Source organism: Cherax quadricarinatus, chromosome 49 (assembly GCF_038502225.1).
Source record: "Cherax quadricarinatus isolate ZL_2023a chromosome 49, ASM3850222v1, whole genome shotgun sequence".
NCBI lineage: Eukaryota > Metazoa > Arthropoda > Malacostraca > Decapoda > Parastacidae > Cherax > Cherax quadricarinatus.
This window is the reverse complement of record NC_091340.1, coordinates 1-7500: the sequence shown is the minus strand read 5'-3', so window position 1 is coordinate 7500 and position 7500 is coordinate 1.

Sequence of the window (7500 nt, the reverse complement as noted above, 5' to 3'; positions counted from 1 at the left end):
CAATCATGTACCTGTCCAATGTAGTTTTAAAGTAACTTAACGTTCTCGCTACTTGGTAGTTTGTTCCACTTATCCACAACTCTATTACCAAATCAATGTTTTCTTACATTATCCTAATTAGACATCGCCAAAACAGTATCTTTAAGTAGTTGCCTATTTTTTTAATCTTCCTCCTAGTTTTTTATTTTATTTCGCCCCTTTACTAGAGAAGTCCTCTTCCACTCGGATTCAGATTTTGAAAGCGTGTGTACAGTGAAGGGGACTAAAGTCTAGGAACAACTGCCATGTACAGGTGCCCTACGACCAATGTTAAGGAATCCATTCCCAGCATCATGGAATGGTTCCGATAACTTCCAAAACCCTCAGTGGCGTGGAGTCAAATGTTAAAAGAAAAGAAGCCTCCTAATTCGAAGACGGCGGAGAGTGAAATTGAAATTCAAGTGAGTCTGTGTACATCTGACCTTTTTTTGTATAAAAATGTATGAAATTTTGATTCTCGCTAACTATTCATGATCAAAATATATGCTTCTTCCTCTCCAGAATAGCTTCAGTATTTAATGGCTGCTGCATCTTACGACGAGGATAGTACATAGTCAGTCTAGTTTAAGTGTGATTAAATTTGTTAGTGCAATAAATATTTTGATAAAACTTGGAATCTTTGGACTGTCTTAAAAATACAAAAAAAACTTAGATGATGGCAGATAAAACTAATGCAAATGCAAAAAGAAAAGGAAAAAAATATTGAAAACTCGTTTTTTTTTTATAGTTTTAAATTTTCTGACATGAATGAACCCTATCACTGCATGTTGCGATGCTAGAACTGTCTTTCTCTTGCCACAGTTTTCTTTTTATCGGCTTCAAATTTCAAACCCTGGTGGACTGTTACCAGCTGAAGGTTCGTAGAACAACTGACATGCGCAGCTGCTCTGTTCAGCTTTATATAAACCATTCCCAAAATTTATTTTACGAGGTTACCTGAAGGATCCTCTTTTGATCGGCTTCACAATATCAACCATCATCCAGTGATTACAAATATTGTTATTGCTGTCAGATTCAAACATATATATATAGGTGTTACATCAGTAAGCCACATCAGTGCCCACTTTCACACAGATCTTCCATTATGGCTTTCAATAGAAAGCAAGCAAGCTTAAAATATGTAAAATTATTTTCTGGCAGCAAAATGAGTTTTTAAAAAGGTTTGATTGTGGGTAATGTTGATCTCTGAAAATGTTGTCATTTTGAATACAGAAAAGACATCTACATATCTCAACTGTATTTGATCAAGAAGTAAAATGTGTATTAATAATTAAATCTCAAAGTAGTCTATAAAAATAATGGCTAGGATTGGGCCAGTGAATTTCTCACTACACTACTGTAGGTCACTGACCATAACACACCTAAACTTAATTTTGTTTGAATTGGGTAATCTGTTTTCAGGTTCAGCAAGACTAAATTTGAAAAAGTTTATAGTTTCTTTGACCTTTACTCTGGTAAAGAATTAACATCACAACTGGTAAATTTCCATCTTGTCAAGTTTAAACTCTACAACTGTTGAAGGCACCAGTTATTATCTGAACGTACAGTGCTCCTGTCTTCCATTAACTTCCTCCAAAGGCTTTCGATTTTATCTTCCGGACGCCTTATCCGATCAGTTTCAAATTTTCAGTAATAGTGAACTATGATTAAGGAAAGAGTTTCATGAAATAATTGACATGTGCAGGTGAATTCTTCTCAGTTTTACATTGCCCATTCCATATTTTGGTTCCCATGCAATTACCCAAGAAAGCCTCTTCCAATTAACTTTAGACTTTAAAAACTGGTGTATCGCACTTGGAAAAATGTTGACATTTGTCAGCAGAATGTGTAGGTGCCATTTTACCAGTTTTAATTTCGAAATCGTACAGCAGCATTTACCATAAATATATGGAGTATACTTCTTTTAAATGGCTTCAGGGCTTAATTGTTGATTTGTGTTATGAAATAGTTGAAAGCTTAAAGCTTTCAATACTAATGTTCTTTTCTCAAAGTAATCTTCGTCTTTATTTAGGATGTGTAAATTATAATTTACCAATTTTATTAAACAAATTGCATTCCATGAAATAACTAGAGAATATCTCTCTTAGTCAAAAGTCAGTGTTTGACTAAAGTGGGTAATCATGGTTTGTAGATAAATGGTTCAGAGAACCGACAGGGAGGTAAATTAGACACCTATGGAACACTTGCTGCACATGTGTCTAATTCATCATCCTGTCGGTTCTCCGAACCATTTATCTACATTCCTGTCAGACACAGCAACATCTTGGGATCTAACACATACGGAATTCTGCGTCTTCCTAACCTATATGCATGATCTACTGCCACCTGTGGATTTGTCGAAGGTGACACAGTCAACAACTGCTCAACTCACCTGTTTACAGTATATAAGCTCGCTCTCCGCACATATTCGGTACTTTTATTAAGATTGATGGACTGATCAGATGGACTCCATGCTGAGGGACTGATTACCTCGAACCCTTTCTGATCTTCGACCATTCTTCTCTGTACTGAACTGAGGAAGTCACTGGTTGGCGAAACGTTTCCACATTAAAGATACCCAAGTGTTGCACGTCTTTTAAAACTACAGTTTTCATTACAGTTCATCCGATATGACAGAAGGAACTGGAAATTCTATCCACTCCCAAACACGACGACTCAAACATGGTCCTTATCTTTCCAACATGGTCCTTATCTTTCCAAAGTGGCCCTTATCTTTCCAACAAGGTCCTTATCTTTCCAACATGGTCCTTATCTTTCCAAAGTGGCCCTTATCTTTCCAACAAGGTCCTTATCTTTCCAACATGGTCCTTATCTTTCCAAAGTGGCCCTTATCTTTCCAACAAGGTCCTTATCTTTCCAACAAGGTCCTTATCTTTCCAACAAGGTCCTTATCTTTCCAACATGGTCCTTATCTTTCAAACATGGTCCTTATCTTTCCGACATGGTCCTTATCTTTCCAACAAGGTCCTTATCTTTCCAACAAGGTCCTTATCTTTCCAACATGGTCCTTATCTTTCAAACATGGTCCTTATCTTTCCAACAAGGTCCTTATCTTTCCAACAAGGTCCTTATCTTTCCAACATGGTCCTTATCTTTCAAACATGGTCCTTATCTTTCCGACATGGTCCTTATCTTTCCAACAAGGTCCTTATCTTTCCAACAAGGTCCTTATCTTTCCAACAAGGTCCTAATCTTTCCAACAGGCAACGCGACAGATCTACTCACTAAGGCACTGAAGGGAAGTGGCACTAACTTAGCATCCGTCACGCCTGAAACCTATTCTTGACATTAGCAGACCAGGAGACACAAACCAATTAGCAGTGATAAGTAATACATCGAAGAAAAGTCATAAAGCTTAAATACCAAAATTTGGGAACACCGACTACTCGTGTAGCACTCATAATACATACAATGCATATGTCATCATTCATTTGGACATACACACCTCATGGCTTGGAAAGCCGCCAAACTTATTTTTAAAGAAGGGGACGCATCCCGACGATGGTACCCGGAATCAGCAATCATTGGCACATCAGACACTAATGAACAGAACCCGCTTGCTCTTAGCCTAGCAAAACCCTCAGTAAACATTATCTTACATGGGAAGCACCCGGCCCATAATACAATATATTTTTTAACAAGCCAGCCGTATCCCACCTGGGCAGGGTGGCACAAAAAACGAGTTTTTTTAAATTTAGTAATTTATATAGAAGAAGGGGTTACTAGCCTCTTGCTCCCGGCATTTTACGACACGCATGGCTTACAGAGAAAGAATTCTTTTCCACTTACCCATGGAGATAATACATCATACCTAAATAATGAACCAGCAGGCCGACTGCAGTGCTCCACTACTCACATTATCGGTACTTAATATACGTATCTTTATTGTTCTGACTTTACTCTCCCTTACCTGTGTGTTGAAAGTATCCTATGATAAAGAACAAGTCTGAGCAGAACATAGTTTTGACCTGATAATAGTCCAGGTTGTTCATGAATTCTTCCGAACACGGTAGTACATTGTTTATCAAACGAGTGCTTTCCAGAACATTATTACTTAGACAGGGAAATATTAAAGTAATTACTCGCTTCAATCGCAAGCACCTACGGTATTACGGTATCGCAATACAGCAGGGACATAACTCTCGCAGATAGGTTCCTTGACGTGCAGGCAATATTATCCCGAGAGTTAGGAGCAAATATATCAGTATAGGAGCAGAGGGTACTTGAAGCCGGGTTGGTGGGGAGGTGGGGGTATTACAGCCAACCATTGGAGTGGTTGTTGGGGGTAATATCAGAAGTATATGCCACTGTTTGCTAGTGGTGGGATGTATATAAGTCATTAGAAAAAAAAAGCTGGGAAAATTTTTTTTTAATTAATTAGAATACGAGGGTTGGTGTAAACATTTTTTAAGTCAAATAGACAGAACGTATATAATAGAAAGTGAGATCATCTCCAGTTGTTTTAAATGTGTATTGTATGGGCAGCCTTGTAGGAATGCCATTAACATTCTACCAGTACCTGACATTCTCCCAGTACTGGACATTCTTTCAGTACCTGACATCCTCCCAATACCTGATATACCTCCCAATACCTGATATACATCCCAGTACCTGATATTCTCCCAGCACTCTACATTCTCCCAGTACTTGATACAATAATCATTCATCCCTTACTCGTCTGGCTACTCACGCGTGACTTCTTAACCTTACCTGGAGTATACCTGGAGTATACCTGGAGTATACCTGGAGTATACCTGGAGTATACCTGGAGTATACCTGGAGGGGGTAATGGGGGTTAACACCCCGGCGGCCCTCTCCGTGACCATCCTCGCGCACCTTTGCCACTATTTCGACTTGATCTCTCTCAGAAACACATGTTCTAAAACCGGCTTATTCAACACGCAATTCTCTCTTCAACGGAGAAGAAGGGTTACCATGGTGCCGTTGTAGGGCTCTAAATTCAAGAAAGTGGAGCTATCCCTTTCAACTAACCAAGACTGACTCCCCACCTCCCCCTTCGTTACCCAGGCACTGACTGATTTTTCACCGGGCAGTAGTACTTCCGCGAGAAAAGAAAAATTGCGTCAACGTATATTTTGACAATCATCACACATTTCACTTGTAATCGTATATTTATGATCAAAAAACAAAGTACTAACGAAGAACTTCTTTAATTAGCGCACTGTCATCAGAGGGTTCCCCACACTTTGTAATTACATTAATCATGATGAATAACGCAAAATTAACCATACTGAATAACCCGAAATTTTTCACGCTGAATAACTCGAAATTAACCATGTTGAATAACGCGAAAATAAGAAACAATTTACGTATTATTTTCAAGGAAAAGTGCCAAACCTGTAAAGGTTATATTGCAGGGAAACAGGAGACAAAAGGTGTGATATCCAAGTAACCTGAGATGTATCTCAAATTTCCAAGAATAAGAGCCCTTCACCAGCATCAAGGGACCAGCAGTTTTACTCTCTCTATCAACAAGCTTAACTAAAAAAAATTTACTTTGTAACAATTTTTTTAATTCATTCGCTTTCTGTGTCTAATTAAGTTATCAATGAAAAAAATCAGCAAAGTTTTTGTGGACAATAAAAATATCTTTCAACATTTCCTCCTCTTTTTTCTCCCCCCGAAAGTCACATTGGAATTACTAATTAAACATCTATATTCATCTTTCAACAAGAAGAAAGAGTTCTCTTTCAACTTTTTTTTTTACGAAAGTTACGAATTTTACTGTTTTTGGAACACGGTCCAGAACTCATGATACGATTTTACCAAATAATCCACAGTTATACATTTTATCATGTAAACTCTATTAACGTGCAGATTTTGTGTAATGGAAGATGGCACAGGTTTTTTTATGTACTTCCCTCTTGAATCACTAGGAAAGCCTCAACAATTGATCATTATTCTCCGTGTACAAGATTTCTGTGAGAGGTAAACGTGTCACTCCACTATGACAAAGGCTCGGCAGAGACCAGAGGATCAATAGGACCTTTATACTCGCTAGGACGCAGATACTCACTAGTACTAACTAGAATTGATCCACGTCCCAGCTCGTGAAGTCATCGCGTACGTATGTTGAAGAAGACATGCAGTTTCAAGGAGACTTTAATGACATTTCGCCCACGCAATAACCAGGCATTATCAACATACACATCTAAAGAATAAGACGTGCAATTACGGGGTATCTTCACTAAACCATCTGTGAGTTAATAAATCCCACTGCTTGGGCAAAACGTCGTCAATAAAGTTTTCATATAAGTGTATTAGTGAATCTTCGTCATTGCGTTGGTACATCATGACATTACCATCCAAAGTCCAGAACACAATGTTGGATGTCCAATACAATGATGTCGGTGCGTGTCAGTACTTGTCAAGACGCGTCAACAGCAAGAAAGATGCTAATAATTAGTGATCCTTTGTTTGGTTATTTAAAAAACAAAAGTGTACAAAGTCTACATGAGGGCATTTTGCAAATTCACACCAGAGTCAAGCAGCCGTTTTGATTGTCGACCAAGGTGTCCAGTTGACCGCGGCTGATGTAAAGAACCCTACTGTAGTTGCCCTGGATAAGGCATGAGTTTTGGTGGCCCTCAAAACCCCTTAATACCAGTAATTACAACTTTAGCTTATAAACCGTCGTAGCCCATAAAAAGCAGCAACATTTCCATAATCCAGAGATACCGAATGGAGTGCCGTTGACACGAGTGAAGAAATAATACACTTATGAAACATATGGGAATCTTTATTGAGGAAACGTTTCGCCACACAGTGGCTTTATCAGTCCAATACAGAGCAGTAAGGTGTAAGGAGAGGAGGAGTTTAATTAAGGTCATCAGTCTCAGCCTGGAGTCGAATTGTTCAGTCCATCAATCTTGTAGAATGTACAGCATAGGGCCGTAGACGTAGCTTCGCCTCACCTGACTACAGTATATAAGCCACGTCTACGGCCCTACGCTGTACATTCTACAAGACTGATAGACTGAGCACATAGACTCCAGGTTGAGGGACTGATTACTTCAAACTCCTCCTTTCCTTACACCTTCCTGCTTTGTATTGGACTGATGAAGCCACTGTGTGGCGAAACGTTTCCTCAATAAATATTCCCACATGTTGCATAAGTGTCTCAGTCTTCAACTTGACGGTTTTTTAAACCATTTATCACACAGAAATAACACAGTATACATAACGAATCTTATTAACCTTTACAATAAAAGGTTTGTTCAATAATCTGTGTTGTGTACGCATCCCGAGGTGCGTTAGTAATATGCCTGAAAACCTCTTGGATCTTTAAGTCTTTCAATAAGATGTCCTTCAAGCCACGTTAATTTCAGTAAGATAGCAGACTCCGTGCATTGAAGGTCTACCTCCAAGTCTGGAGTCTATAACACACACTGTGAACAATACGCAAACAACCCTCAAGTAGGAGACAAACTTATGGCGACA